A 16,882-nucleotide genomic window follows, 5' to 3' on the forward strand; every position below is an offset into this window, starting at 1 on the left:
AGGGTCAGGAGTCGCAGTGCGACCTTTGCAGCATTGCAGTGACAAGCACTTTGGGAATTTAAACGTTTGTGAAAGGAAGCCTCAGCGAAGGGCTGCAGGAGCCTGCTTCTGGTGTTGGGAAAAACAACCAAAGTAAGTGGTCTCTCCCTGTCTAGACAGAATGGTACTGTCCCAGACAGAAAGGTCTCCACAGGCCAGACAGTGCAGCACCGCAGCGCTGAGAGTGCCACGATGCCCTGGTGTAAAACACGACACACAAAACAACGGCTGTGTCCTCGGGGTGATTAACAGGGCCAGCCCAGCAGACAGCCTGGGCTGTGTGTGTGTGTGTGTGTGTGTGTGTGTGTGTGTGTGTGTAGTTCTCTGCACAGGGCTCGTGTTTTGGGTCACAAATTCAGACACAAGCCCAGTGCAACAGCAATCCACGTGGATGTTTAAATGCTATAAATACACAGAGAAAATTATTTTGAGCTCCAGATTGCTTCTAATGGAAAACACAATTCGGTTTCATTATTTTATTTGACCATCAGTTTTCAAACTCAGAATTCCAACCATGTCAGCAACATCTAAGTTTTACTTGAAAAATGGTTCAGAACCCATGTTATTGGGACAGGGTATAGTTTTAAATCTTGACTTGGTAAATTTCACACTTCAAAAAAAAAAATTCTCCTCATTTTCCCACCTGGTTCACAGCCACAAAAGACAATGATTCCTTGGCTTCCCTGTGGCAGTGCCCTGGGTCTCCTGTGACATGGGTACCCCTTTATCATTCCAAGCAGCTCTCGGATGTTAGGAGACCCAAGGCAAAGGCTGTGTGAATTGGGGATACATTTAATTCTTAAGGTCTTACTTTGTCTTAGACACACCCCTACCGAAGACCACAGAGAGTAGTAACTTAGTCCCTTTCGGGATATTTTTCTGCTAAAGAGAACAGTAAAATGTACTTGGCTTTAAACAACTTAAATGTGCCGCTTTGGATGTGGAGAAAACAGTCACAGATTATCTCAGAGTTTATTCGATCGGCCCCTGTTAAATGATGAAATTGCTTCCTCTGCTTATAGACTAGTGCGATTCATTGCCTTTGTCTAGAGCTGACACAGATTTGAGAAACACTGCGTGAAATATGGCTGTGGAACTCAGCCAGAGTCCCGAAGATTTTCACTGCTTCCCTTGAAATATTGGAGAATTTCAAAATATAAGAATGTAGATATTTCTGCCACTGTGATTTCCAGGTGAAATTTTGTATCTCAGTGGGTAGGTGAATCTGCTTAAAAGTACCTCACAGGAAATCTTTCAGAATGTACCCTTGTTTAAAAGAGTTATTCTCTTGGCCAAAGAGGGTGTGACCAGGAATGGGGCAGGCATCACAGCATCTGGCTCCTCTGTGCCCAGGGGCAGGAGAGAGACCAGGGGTGGCTTTTGCTGGGAGCTGGCCTCCTACCCCCGGCAGTCGTGGACTCAGTGGAGGAGTTGATCTCCAGGCAAGCACAGATTCTCTGGTACAGAACATGGGGGACCTGGGCACTGACTGTGAGATCAAGTGGAAGTTCAGACTTGGGCCCACCAGGAAGACAGCCTCTCCAGGTCTTGCAGGAGGTGATCTGGGAAAAGGCGAGCAGAGATTCCACTCCATGTGCCCAGGAAATGCCTCAGCTGCACCTTGGTCTTGAGGAAGATGACTCTCCACTCCTGCCCCACATGGCAGTCTGGTTTCCTGACATCAGGGCTGGTGGCCTGCCTGCTGGGTCTGTGTGTGTCCTTTGTCACCTCTCCTTACAGTGTCCAGCTAAGGAGAAGCTGAGGATTTGCACAGCCAAACACACAACGACTCCCCGAGCTACAGATGGCTACCAGAAGCTGAGAGTCTATTTTAGTCTATTCTGTATGCTCTGGGCATGTGGACTGGTACTTAATTTTATGCCTGATATATAATCTAAAATTGTTCTTGAAAAAATGCCTAGAGATAGGTTACTAGAATGGGGAAAGATATAAAAACAAACAAAGCAATACACACAATAATAGCTACATTACACAAATCGCAAGAAAAAGCTATGGTACTGAAATTGGTCCTCCAAATATGGGTTTGAGAAACATAGAAAGGTTATACCTGACTTAGAAAAGGCGAAAAATTGGTTTCTTTGAATCTTGGTTTACAAATTTCTTTTCTTTTTCTTTTTTGCGGTACTCAGGCCTCTCACCGTTGTGGCCTCTCCCGTTGCGGGGCACAGGCTCCGGGCGCGCAGGCTCAGCGGCCATGGCTCACGGGCGCAGCTGCTCCGCGGCAAGTGGGATCCTCCAGGACCGGGACACGAACCCGCGTCCCCTGCATCGGCAGGCGGACTCTCAACCACTGCGCCACCAGGGAAGCCCAAGAATACTTATTTGAAACAAGAGACTACATACTGCTGGGCTGGAGAGAATACATCCTTCTCCCTGCCCCCATCCCCTTGGTTTCTGGGGCCTGAGTTGCACCATATTCCCTGGATGCTACTTTCCAAACTCCTTCTCAGACTCCACCTTCTGGGCAGGCCAGTGTCTACTGTTCACTGGGTCCATCTGTGGGACTCTTCATTTTATGCCCCCAATCCTAGCACATGGCTGTCACATTTGATTGACTATTTATACTCTTATTACCTCGACGGCTGAATGGTCAGCCAGCCTCGTACACTGGCCCTTCCCCGCTATGGAATCCCTAAGGCATGTCGCAAAAACCTCTGAGCCTCAACTTTCGAAGCTGAGTTCACCTGCTTCACCTGACTTCTTTCTATCGTGTATATGCTCCTGTCCACTAGCTGCAGTAGCCCTCCAATGGGGGCAACTTCGACACGAAACCTGACTGTCCGCTCTGCATCTGCCCTCAGCAATGCCATCACTTCCTGCCGGCCCCGCCTACTGTAGGGCTCTCACCCCTCAGCATTGCCAGAAGCCTCTGGATTGGTTTTCCTAAACTTCATCCTCATCTTCGTTTCCTACCAACTTACCTTCTCTCAAGGCTGCCAGACTGACTTCTTCAAAAAACCAAATCTGATCAGGTCATTCCTCTGTGTCAGATCTTTCAATGGCCCCAGATGGTCCTGAGATGATTTCAGACTTTGTGGTCCAGCCAGCAAATTCCATCATCTGCAACCTCATCTCCTAACACTAGACTTCCTGAAATGTAAGGTTACGAAAATACTTGCTTTTTTATAAGGAGCCCCATGTTCTCAAGCGTCCCCAGTTCCCCAGAAAGCCCTGCTTCCATTATCCACTTAACAAAACTCCCACTTCTTATTTCAAAACTCAGATCTATTGCCACATCCTCCAAAAAAGAGTCATCTGAGCCCTGCAAACTGCGCTGGGAACCCATCCAGAGTTTATCACGCCCTATGTGATTCCCTCTAGCCATTGTTTTCTGCCCTCCATCTTGAGCTCCTTAAAGGCAGGCGTGTTTTATATTCATTGTACTGTTCCTAGTCTTCTGCACAGTGCCTGGCCCATGGTAGATGCTCAATAAATATTTATTGGGTGAATGAATGGATAGGGAGCTCTCAATAAATGTTTAAGACTGCTTGTAAATAGGTTTGGGAACCATTAAGGGGCCAAGTAGGATTGCTCATTGTGAATTTTGGGATACGCCATATCTTTCCTAACGTCTTGTTTTCCAAGCAGTTGTCCCAGATTTAAAGCATCTCAGGCCTAAGGTAATAATAAATGACATGGAAATGCAAATGAATTTTAGAAAGGATTGTTGGATAGGAAGGTGTCCCAATGGAGTTGAAAAGCATAGGTCTTGAGGGTAACGTCATCCGGGGTTCATGTGGCAAACCTGGCTGACTAAGTGACTCCAGTCAGGTCATTCAAAGTCTTTGAGCATTCATTCCTCCATCTAAAAAGCACATCTGTAAAGTTTATATATGAAATACCTACTCTGTATGGCCATCTCTTTGGGTGGGGTGGGGAGTGCCTTAAAGAAATCAACATCCCTTTGTTGTTGCCACTCTCAGCTTAAGAATTTCTTATTCCCAACAAATAGTTCATCTGATCTCAACTTTTTTCTTCAGTTTCCCAGTTTCATTGAGTATGTTTGTTAGATGTTATTCTTCAAATAGCTACACATCTTTGTGTCACTCTTACTTTTTGTCTCAACCTGGCATAGTTTTAGTTTGTTATAGTATTTTATTTTCCTTAACTTAATATTAGTTATCTGTGATGCCTAGTTACACATTTTGAAACTAAATCAATGTTTAGAAACAGTAACCAATAATCTTGAACCTGTATGTGTTTCTTAAAGATTCACTGAAACAGTCAGCAACACATACGAAATGTCTGTCTAACTATTTAACATTTCTTTTCCTTTGAGGCTGATCTGCTATGCACTTAATTACCAATAATTGCCCACCAGGTATGATATTATAAGAAGTAAATGTCAATAATTAGTAATCGTGTAAGACAGCTTAATTTTTCTTTGGAGAGATTTATTTCTAACTGTTTCTCTGGTGTGTAGCAGTTGAAATATTAGATAATGTAATTTTATTGATTTTTTAGCTGAACACGGAAGAGGTACGAAATACATCTCCATAACTTTGATGGTCATGAGACTCAGAGCATATTGATTGGATGGATGTAATACATTTGTTTGTTTAGAATATTAACGTCATGAGAAGAGAAAACCATTCCAGCAGATAGATGCCACGTGCTGTGCTGGAGAAGAAGAAGGAGGAGGGTGTGTGGGGGAAACGTTGAGTTCTAAGCCAGGCATCAGCCTGATTTACGGCGTGGTTCAGAGAACCACTCATCTTATCCACTGCTGCCTGCTTCTGTCACAAGAGCGCATCACACAAATGCTCTCCAGCCTTAGCATCCTCCCTTTTAAATGACTGAGACCATAAAGTAGCAATTGTCTCTTAATGTGTTTGTGGGAAGAGGGCTTAGGAAAACACAAGATTAAGCTCCGATATTTACAGTAATGAGGCCAGTGATGCTCCTCATCAGGGTTGCTTTCAGAGAAATGGGTCTTCAATGTGAGTGTGAAAGTGGCCGAGTTATGTTTATGTGCGGGATCTTCTTTGCTTCCTGAGAATGGTCTGAAAAGTTCATTCAAATGCAGATGGTGCAAGTGACAAATGCAGTGTTGATGTGTTTATCAGAGAGACAATTCGGGCTAGATCATGCAGGCCTAGGGACTGTCTTTATACCCGAAATAACTAGACCAGGGCAGAATCAATCCAGTTACTGTAGCCATTTTAGGAAATAAATCAAACTGAATATAGTCAATCCAATCAGTGGCCCGCCTATTGATCTGGAGGGTTGGAAACACAAAAGTGAGTCTGTATATCATTGTCTTGGTGGAAGGAGGCTTTCCTGGTGGAAGGAGGTTTTAAACCAACTCCTAGTGAATAATCACTGCCTGTCTCCCTGACTTTGTGCGTTGGGAATAGGGAAAAGGCAAGGGTTTTGGAGTCAGATAGGATGTGAATTCGAATCTTGCCTCTTCCACTTATTAAATATATGACTATGGGCAAGTTGGCTTATTCCTCTTATTATTGTCGTCTATCAGGTGGAAATAAGAACTCAGCTCACAGGGCTGCTCTGAGGAACACATGTGCAAAGTGTAGATGGTTGTTTTCATCTGATGGCTTCCACCTCCCTTATCCTTAACTGGGAGCTCTTCTTTGTTTACCAGTGTTTTGTCAGAAAGAACGGTTGTCTTTTGGGAAGGGGGAGGGATGGGGTGCTATACAGATTTTTAAATTTATGTTTAGGTAATTAATTTGGGGATGTTAAAAAGTGGCCAAACAGATCTTGACCGCTACCTCCCATTACATATAAACATCAATTCCTGATGGATTACATATCAAAATGTGAACGGTAAGATAATACACTTTTTGAGAATAAAATATAAGAGAAGCTCTTCATGACCTTGACTAGGAAAAGACTTCTTAAATAGGACCCCCAAACCACTCATCATTGAAGAATGATAAATGGTACCACATTAAAATTAATAAATTCATATCACAAAAGAGACTATTAAGAGAGTAAAAATGGAAGCTGCAGAGTAGAGAAAGATGCTTGCAATTCCCTATATTACACAAAAGACTTGTATCTGGAAAATGTTAACAAGTCCCGCAGATCAGTAAGACAAACAGTCCAAGAGAGAGATGGGTTAAAAAATCTCCAAGACAACATGGATGGGCCTAGAGATGACCATACTAAGAGAAGTAAGTCAGACAGAGAAAGACAAATACCATATGCTACCATGCATATGTGGAATCTAAAAAAGATGATACAAATAAACTTATTTACAAAACAGAAATAGACTCACAGACATAGAAGACAAACTTATGGTTACCAAAGTAGATAATGGGGGGTGAGGGGGAGATAAATTAGGACTTTGGAATTAACAAATAAAATAAAATAAATTATGTTTTTAAAAAAGCTCTAATAGTCACATCTCAAAAGAGGAAATCCAAATGGCAGTTAAATGTAGGAAAATGTGCCCAACTTCATAATTCATGAGGGAAATGCAAACTGCTTCAGTGCAATAGCATCACACACCAACTGGGACCACCAAGTGTTGGTGAGCATGCAGAGCGAGCAGACCATGCATCCATGGTTAGTGAGTGTAAAAGGCGTAATCACTTAGGGAGACTCTGGAACTCCTACCAAGGTAGAGTACATGCATCGACTATGGCCCGGCAATTCCGCTCATAGAGATGGACCCAAAGCTATGCACTTGTAAGTTTACCAAAAAGTGTATACAAGAATGATCATGGCAGCATTTTCCCTAGCTGCTCCTTAGTGGGAACAGTCTCAATGCAGCAAGTTTACACAATGGACGTGATATAACAAAGAGAATGAAAAGTCATTGCTACCTGCAAACCCAGGAATGGATTCTCTAAAGCACAGTGGTTGTCTAAATAAGCCAGGGGCAAGAGTACATACTGCACTGCACTCCACTTAGTAAAATTCAAGAAACAAGCCAACTATTCTACAGTGTTAGAATTTATCTTTGAAGGGAGGTAATGATTGGAGGGGGCACAAGAGAGCCTTCTGGAAATGCTGTAATGAGATCTTTTTTGGTCCAGGTGCTGGTTCCATAGAGGCATCTCCTTGGGGAACTTGTCCAGCAGTACAGGTATGACTTGTGAACTTTTATTAGTGCATACTGCAATTAAAAGGTGTTTTTTTGTAAGTATCTGGTGACAACTTTTTGAAGAAAAAAATTTCTTAACGTAAATGTAATGCATGTCCATTATGAAGAATTTGGAAAATATAGCGGAGAGATTTTAAATCATCTATAAATCTGCTACTCTTATACATTGTTTATATTTTGACACACTCCCTTCCAGTGTTTTTCCATTTATACATTGTTGTGTATGTGTGTGTAAAACCTAATATGCGATATACAGCACATCCATTTTTCAGCCTCCTTTTTTTCACTTAACAGTGTGTCCAGAGCACTCTCTCCTGCCATTAAATACTCTTTAGGACACATGCAAAGCCTCCCTCCTCCAGATGTGACCCACTGCCGCATTTAGCCCATGGCCTTGGCCATACGTACTTCCATCTCAGCCTTGTTTAAACTACACATCTGCTAGGGCCTGGAGCTAAAACTGAGTCAATAAAAACAGATTAATTTAGACCCAGCAGGATCTTACCCACAGTCTTTGGCAGTGGGGAGCCTTGACTGTCACTGTTGACCTGGTGAGGTCATCCTCAGCTAGAAGCAGGACTGACTGCATGCAGAGTCCACCTCACTCCCAGGTCCAGTCCCTTGCTGGGCAAGACTCTGCCACAGGAAGACCCCAGGGTCAGGGAGACAAGGGCCAGGCACCAGCTCTGCAGCTACCATCAGCACGACTCTGGCCAAGAGAGACCTGACAGCCAGGGGCTCCATTTCCTAACTCCCATCTTGTAGCACAATGTTGTATTTTCTGAGTAGTGGAGGCACATAATGAATTATAGGGACATTGAAGGAAGTGATGACCAAGTCACTTCCTTGCTTACAAACCTCAGAGTCAGCTCCTTAGCCTGGCAGTGAGAGCTTCATGCCCTGGGCTCAGCCTCTTCTTTCCATGGCCTATAATCTCATGGTCTGTGTGCCAACCACGCAGGGTGATTTGCAGCTTCCTGAACACAAAATGACTCGCTCATTTTTTCTTATCTGGAAGCCAGTTTTGCCTCATTCCCCACCCCCCTGCCACAAAAACATCACCCATTTACCTTCTAATTTACACTCACTATGTGTTTTCATCCAGATTTGCTCTCTTATCATAGAAATGTCCTTTGATGCTCCCACCCAGCTCTCTAGAGGCCCCTCCCATGGTTCCCACGGCCCCTGGACTGACAAACACGTCAAGGGGATCAGCACATTGTAGTGAAGTGGCCTGTTCACCCCACTGTGTCTCCTTCAGACAGTCAGCTTCCCAAGGGTAAGGTCTATTTTGCTCATCCTTACACCCCCAAGGCTTGACCAGAGCCTGGCAAAGGCTACTGCACACAAAATCATTGCTCACTGAATTACTCTATGTTGCAACTTAATTTCTATGAGCAATAACTTCACAAGGTCCAGGGTCCGGTCAGAACTATCAGGTTTCTCTCCCTTGGGGACCAACAAGGGAAACCAAATCACATCAGAAGGAGGCTGCAAGACCTAGAAAAGTGAGAAGAATCTAGTATTTAGTTCCTCAAACTGAGGGTCCTCAGGCACCCAGCCAACTACAGAGATGAAGTAGTTTTATTTCTTTTCCTAATATTTCATTGTTAGGGTATAGAAATGCAACTGATTTCTGCACGTGGCTTTTATATCCTGCAACTTCACTGAATTCATTGATTCGTTTCAACAGTGTTTTGGTTGAGTTTGAGTCTTTAGATTTTCTATGTATAAGGTCATATCATCTGCAGATAACAATTTTGTTTCTTCCTTTCCCATTTGGATGCCTTTTATTTCTTCGTCTGCCTAATTTCTCTGACTGGGTTCTCCAGTACTATGTTGAATAAGAATGGTGAGAGAGGGCAAGGTCTTATCACTGATCTTTGAAGGAAAGTTTTCAATCTTTCATATCTTTTCACAGTTAAGTATGATATTTGCTGTGGATTTGTCATATATGGCCTTTATAAAGGGAGGTATATTTCTTCTATATCAAATTTCATGAGGGTTTTTATAAAGAAAAGGTGCTGTATTTTGTCAAATGCTTTTTCTGTATCTATTGAAATGATAATATAATTTTTATCTTTTATTCTGTTAATGGGATCGATCACACTTATTGATTTGCATATGTTGAACCATCCTTGCATGCCAGGGGTAAATCCCATTTGGTAACAGAGTATTTTCCTTTTAATGTGTTGTTGGATGTGGTTTGCTAACATTTTGCTGAGAATTTTTGCATCTATGTTCATTTGAGATATTGGTCTATAGTTTTCTTGTAGTGTTTTTATCTGTCTTTGGTACTGGGGTAAAGCTGGCCTCGTAAAATGAGTTTGCAAGTGTTCCTATCTCTTCCATTTTTTATAAGAGTTTGAGAAGGATTAGCGTTAATTCTTTAAACTAGATGGTTTTGCTCATGAAGAAAGAATGCTTTGAAGTATTTGAATAAAGCTCTGACTCCCTAAACAATGGATAAGCAAAGTCTACTTTTGTGTCAGTTACTATGATTTTGTCTGTGTTTATAGCTCCATCCATCCCCTTCATCCTCCTGACAATGGTTTTCTTCCATGGAATGTCTTCCACCACCGTGAAGTTAAATTTTGTAGGCATGAGAACTGTGCTGTTTCTTTAAGTTGATTTTCTATCTCTGCTTGGATATGTGCTTATTTCATGGCTGGAATCTCTAAAATAAATCTTAATTTTTTAAAGTCCAAGTGATTGAGATGCAAATTCCTGAGCGGTACCCATTATAGACCACAGCTTATCAATGATTTTGTAATATAAATATTACATGATATGGTTATGATATATGACATGGTTTGCAGCCTGGAGAACTGGCAATCTGAATAGAGTCTGAATGCATGAATTTTTAAAAATTAACAGTAATTTATCATAAATCATCTTAAAGCAAAGAGTTATTAGAAGGGTGTTTGTCACAGTGTTAGCTATTTTAGTAAAATTATAAAAATAACCAATACTCAAATTTTAAAATTATAATGGATTCTTTTGTTGCTACAGAAATTATACTTTCAAAGATACTTAATAACGTTTCTAAGGGTAGATCATTTAGAGAAGAAAAGTAAAGAGCACGAGTTCAAGATACTAGGTCATTATCTGATATTACTGTGAAAGAGAAATTGTACAGGTATTGGAGAAGAAGGCGGTGAAAGTCAGCAAAGTTGTGTTTAAGAGAGTTAATCACAGGTCTCTTCTAATTTTATTTGCTGACCCTCTCAAGGTTTATCTTATGTCCTTAATACTGATGAGATTTTTCCTAGCTTGTTATAGCTAATTCCAGGTTCTCTGGCAATGTCAAGAAATAGAAATCGATTCAGAGAAGGGCCAGCCTGGTGGGCTGGGGAGCAGGTCTAGATTTCCATTTTCTACAGGTTTTAGACATATGACTATGCATTTGTCTCTCTGTGTCATGTCTTGGGTTTGGTCTCGTCTCAGTATATGAAGATTTCAGGCTCATGCATTGTTCATTGGTGAATCTTTTCTAAGAAAAAGGACTTTCTAGGCAACTTTCGGAGGCACTAAGCAATAATGGATTTTAGTTTTGCCAAGTACGTTGGAGATCTAGTACAACCCCTACGAATGGGGAAACTGAGGTACAGAGAGTCTAGGAGACTTGCTTGGCACTTGATGGCAGAACTATTTCCCCTGCATGTCCTTTTCTGCTTGCCTGTGCCCTGTGGCTGCCCTTGCACTTGGCAAATAACCCCGCAGGGCTATTTGGAGTCAGGCCCTGCTGTTTTCTGTCTCCGTGCTGACTAACGCAAGAAGACCCGGCAGGGCAAGCAGGGCGGCCTTCCCAGAGCACAGTTCTGTGCAGACATTTAGGAAAAAATAGAGGAAACATCATGGAACATGTATGCTATCCTTAAAGCCTTAGCTTCAGCTCTGACTGGCCTGTCTTGATGACTTATGTTTATTTTCTCAGAATTATGTATATTCATGTAAAAGCCTTTTGGAAATAATATAATAAGGATGGAAATAATAAGAATATATCTAGAAACATAAAGTGACCCAGTATTATCAGGGTTTCGTCATTTCAGAGGAACTTTTCCAAGAAATTCAGTCCAGAATTAAATTGGGGGAATAATAATTATACCTTAAACATTTTTGGTAGACCAGGGGATTGAACATGATCGTTGAGATGATTCTTCTAAGGAAAAGCTGTGTCTGCTTAGCTTTGCATTAAATACTTTACATTTGGTATTTTTCCTTAAGTGTCTCTAAATCACAGTGCACATCATAAAACAGGCATAATACTCTCCCACGTTCCCTGCCTTTCCTTGTGACCATTACTTTAAAACAAAAATAAAAACAAGAAAACCCAGCCAATTCTTTGACCTTCAAAGGCAAAACCAGAAACAAACAAACAAACAAACAAACCCAGCCAATTCTTTGACCTTCAAAGGCCATGTGTGGGTATTGGGTAAAAATGAATATCACATGATTCGTGGGAGAAAATTGTCATTTTCTTAAAGCAAACTTGGGAAGGGCTCTACCACGTGCTTACTGGACCCTCCTGATAGCAGCAAAGCTGCAAGAGTTTTGCTGGACTTCCCCTGAAGCTCAGGGCACCCATCACCAGATCCACTGTTGCACAAGCCCCTTTCTTTCTCCCAAAAACACATTTTTGAGGAATTCTAATGACTGCTATTTCCCGAGGCATAAAGGAAGCAATGCAGGTATAACTTTGTGACTGAATGAAAGAGCCACATGCTCGTCTGTACATCAGGTGGAATGGCCCTGACGGATTTAGCTCAAATCAAAGATTGTTTTCTTCTTTTAAAAAAATCTGTTAGAGTCCTTCCCTTTGCCTTCCTTCAGGTTTTGTGTGTAAGGAGTGGAAAAATCAATAGAGCCAAGGGCAGCAGGATGGAATGATAACTGACCCACCCTCCTTTGCTGTATGCAAGCTGTCATCTGACCTCTCTGTTTGTTTTACAATTTCCTACCATTAATCATCGATTCCTTGCTTATGTGACTTCACTTCTCATCGGACTATGATCCAAATCTTTGGAAGCTGTCTGTGGCTTTCTACCTGAGTTGACTTAAGTGAATAATCAGAAAACAAATTGTTGCCTAATATTGGCTCAAGATGAACTGAGGATTAATGTCTGGAAAGAATGTTCTGTGCGTGGTGTGTCTGGGTTGTCATCTGCCCTGTTGTTTGTGTAAACGTATGAGTCCTTCACGCTGAGATGATGCTCCGGGTGGTGGGAATAAATTACTCTGAACCTGTTATCCTTTCTACAATGAGGACGCGTGCAATTGTTTGTTTGTTTCTCTGCCCTGTGGTTACAGCGGTGGCCCATTTCCAGAGATGTTTACTGCTCCCAGTGCTGGCCTGTTCCTAGGTTTCCTTTATGTTTTTACTCCATCTTTTTACAATGTGTTTTAGCCTGTTTGCTCCTTAGGAATATGTTTGTTCACTGGCTGTTTCATGGTAACATTATTTCAAGATGTTTCACCATACCCTTGTCTTTCTCTTCTCTGCTCATATTGTTTCTAATTTTCCTACCAGAACCTTCCATGGTGCCCAGAACAGTCCTGGTTTTCTACCTGTTGCCCTACTGTCATTCCCAGTGGTTCCCCCTCCCCCCTTTTCCCATTGAAAAGGGAAGGCGTTGAAATGAAAATTATAGTGGTCTCCTTACCCAAAATCATGACTTCTCTCAGATTTTATAACCAACTTCTGAGACTCTTTATTCCAGGGAAAGACTGATTGGGTAGGTACTTAATTTACAGCCACCCTCCCTGGTCATGGATGAAATCATAAAATGGGACCAAACCCTGAACCAAACACTAAGTAATAAGTAGGTCCTAGTAGATGATTCTAAATGACAGACCAGGGTGAGAAAAACACTTTAAAGTCTTCTAAACTTTTCTAGCCATTGCTATTCACTCAGAAGCTGTGGATAATTCTGGACTTGTCAGCATGACTACCGTAGTCTTTATTTTCCTCCTTTCCCCAACACATTTATTATGTTTGCACAGACTGTGTACCAAACACTGCTCTGAGCACAAAGTTGTATCAGAGTGTATCAGATAAACCCTCTACTGTCACGATGTTTATTCCAGGGAATGGAGGTAGCGTCACAAAATAACGAGTTAAATAATTAAATCCAAAAAATCAGATAATATTGTCTTATTTTTTGGAAAAAAAAAAAAGTGATATGATAGAAACTGAAAGTTGTCACGGAGCATAGCTCAGGATGAGAGACCGAGGAGGCATCCTCAGAGGAGGAGTCATTTAGGAAGAGAACCAAATGGTAAGTCGGTGCCGGTCACAGGAGGATGAATGGCAAACTCATTCCAGGGTGAGGAAACCATGAAAGCAAAAGTCCTCAGGGGGAGGGAGCTTGACACATTTGAGAAACAGAAAAAAGACCAGTGAGGTTGGACTTCATGGGAAAGTGGAAGCATGCAGGGGGTGAGGCCAGAGAGAGACAGGTCAGGTTGGGGCTGAGGAAGCAGTAGGGAGGGGGCGTGGCAAAGAGCTCAGACCAGCCTCCAGGCGAGTATGTTTCTTGCGATATTGACATGTCACAATGTGCATGAACTAATATTCTAGCTGTTTCGTGCAGAATAGGATGACAAAGGCAATGGGAGAAGCAGAGAGGCCAGTTAGAGATCTCACCATGACCTGCTGAAGAGCTGGATGAAGGAGGAGAGGAAAACGATGGATCAAGTATGCATCCTAAGAACTGGCCGGAGGAAATGGACTGACAGGAGGCATCTAGCAGGGCAGATGGTGGGCTGGGGGCAGGTGGAAAACTGAGAGTTTTGTGTTGTCATGTTAACTAATCATGAATCCCAGTAGATTTCCAAGTGGAGATGTCAAATGGAAAGCTGGCTGTTGGATCCACAGGCCTGGGATTCAGGGCAGAAGTCAAAGCCAGAGGTATTGGTGTATAGTCTGTATTTGAAGTTATTGGGCAGAACTGGATAATCTAGAAGGAAAGCATAGCAAAAAAAAAAAAAACCATCCAGGCTCAGCAAAGGAGAATGTGATGTAGGAAAAGCAAGAGAGTGGGCGTCATGGAAACTGAGAGAAGAGGTGTTTCAAGAGGTAAAATACGTTCATAGGAGCTGAATGCTGCCGACAGGCTGGGAGACGGGAGAGACCTCTGCATCGCCATCACCAGCAGCTACGACCTCTGCATCTCCATCACCAGGATAGCTCCTGGGAAGAGGCCAGAAGCCCTGACGGGAGAGTTTGGGGCAGAGTGAGAGGCAAGGAAGTGGTTCCAGATTCTTTCAGGAAACTGATGTCTACAGGAGCAAAGAAATGGAGCTCTTACTAGTTGGAAGCAGGAAATCAAAAAGGGTGTTTTGTTTCTTTTTTAAAAGAAGCCGGAACCCATTTGTTTGCAGATAGAAATGGTCCAGTAGAGAGAAAGCAATGATGGAGAAGGAGAGGTGATGGTGTGGAGTAGAAATGAATGGTTGACCTTTGAAAGGAAAAAAAAACCAAAAAGAAAACCCTTCATCCTTTGAAACCCGAGTGCAAGCACAGAGATGGGAGGACGCTGAGCTTGCTAGGCTGGTGGGGTTGGTGGCAGTAAGATGAGGGATTCCTCTCCATTTCCTTCTAGTTTCTTAATGAAGGATCAAGCGAGATCAACAGATACAAGCTTTAGGAGGATGCTGTATTGCAGAGGTTCAATGGGGACCACTTTGATCTGACCGTGAGTCATACATCCTAAGGTGACTTCGTGCCTGTGGTTCTGGACTGTCTGGACAAGATGCCCTGTGTGCTGTGACTACACCATCAAAGTCCCCAATGGTTACTGAGCTGAGAGGTGATTTGCCCAGATGTTCGCATGCAGTCTCGGCCCAGTCTACATTTCCAGTGTTTTCTCACATTTGTCCATGTCGCCATGTCTTTCCGTCTTCTGTTCCTCCCTTGAGCCTTACCCTTTCTGGGCACTTGCTCCCATCATTTTCCTGGCTGGATTATTCATAGCCTACTCCTCCAAGGGAAGTGGGTTAATTCTTTTCATCCCAGTTGAGATCACACGTTCAAAATGAAGGTGTGATCTCAAAAATCACAACTTCTGCTCTTCCTCATGACCGCCATCTCCCCCTCCAATCTGAAATGAACGAGTTCTGTCTCTGGATCCCATAGGACTTTCACTCATTCATTCATATCCACCCATTCATTCATCCATCCATTCACTCATTCAATAATATTTCAGGATCTTCAGCAATGTGCTGGAAGCATGCCAGGCAGGCCCCAAGAATATGGGAGGGGGGTGCGCAAATTGACCTGGTCCTTGTCTTCATGCTTACAATCTAGAAGAGACTATGACAGAGCAGATGCCGTCAGTAACTTTATACCTTCATCCCTTTATTTTTAGCTGGGCAGGGATCACTCAGCATCCACTACATTTTTCAGACTTCCCTGCAGCTAGCTGTGGCATGTGAATACGTTCTAGCCAATGGTTTGTACATTGAAGCATTGTGTATAGTTTATGGAATGTAGTCTTCAAGTGAGAGGGCATCCTTCTTTTGTTTCTTTTCTGTTTCCTTATTCTGCTGTTTGGAATGTAGTTCTGGCTTCCAGATTTCGATCAGCCATCATGGACAACGTGGTGGGGTCAAATGCTGAATCTGATCTGAGGAAGATCCTAGAAGGACCCTGGGTCCCTGGTTCTTACAGAGCTCTCTTTTCAGCTCTGCACGTTTTAAATACGAAATTGATCTATTAAGCCACTGGTATTTCAAGTTTTCTATCATACACAGTTGTATCTTAATAAAATAAGGGCTAATAACCCAAAATGCAGGATGCTGTCAGAACGTTTCATGTCCTGCGGTCTAGCAACTCAGAGGAGCTTTTCCGGGGCTTGTAGCTGAGCTCAGAAGGAGGGTTTGGAGCTTACTACAGCCGTGGAAAGAGAGAGTTCTTGGTGAGGTAGGGTGGGGGGGACAGTACTCTGAAGACACTAGACAGGAGAGGAGGCACACATTCGAAGAGCCACAGACTGTGGCTCGAGCGGAGGAAACCAGTGGTCAGGGGGAGCCGGCAGAAGCAGGCAGGGCCAGATTCCCCATGACCTTGGAGGTCACGGTGGAAATGTTGTCCTTTACTCTAAAATGGAATGGGAAGCTATTTAAGAGTTTTATGCAGATATTTCAATGATCAGATTTGGGCTTTTATAATATGACACCTCTGTAGGGAGAACTTACTGGAATTGAACAAGGGTGGATACAGGAAGACCACCTGGGAGGTTGTTACGGTGCTATTTGGTCCACAGAGGAGGGGGAAGAGGTGCCAGGATGTAGTGTCAGAGGGTCAGGGAAGGGGTGGGGGGTCTGGCTTCACTGGGCTTTCCCTTAGATGGGAATTATCTTCTCTGTTCCTTAGACATCTCCATATATACGTCCTCTTCCACATCACAGGCTATATTTTACCCGTCTTTGCATTTTCTCTCTCACCCAGCAGAGCACCTTGCTCACAGTAGGTTCTCAATCCAAATTTATTGATTTATTAAGGGATGGGTGAAGAAGCAACGGTTGTATAATTTTTCCCAAAGGAACCCAAGGATGCTCGCAGAACGTGCTGGAAAGCTCCTCTGAGACTTGTTTCTTTGCTGACTCTTTGTTTTTGTTTGTAGCTATGGCAGCATAATCTGGAAGAGTAGGTCTGATTTTGCAAATTCATTTGCCTATGAAAACAGCCCGTATTGCAGCATCATCAGCACGAGCGGCGGGAATGGTGCAATGCAATCTGTGGGCTTT

The sequence above is a fragment of the Pseudorca crassidens genome, chromosome 18 (assembly GCF_039906515.1).
Source record: "Pseudorca crassidens isolate mPseCra1 chromosome 18, mPseCra1.hap1, whole genome shotgun sequence".
NCBI classification, from domain to species: domain Eukaryota; kingdom Metazoa; phylum Chordata; class Mammalia; order Artiodactyla; family Delphinidae; genus Pseudorca; species Pseudorca crassidens.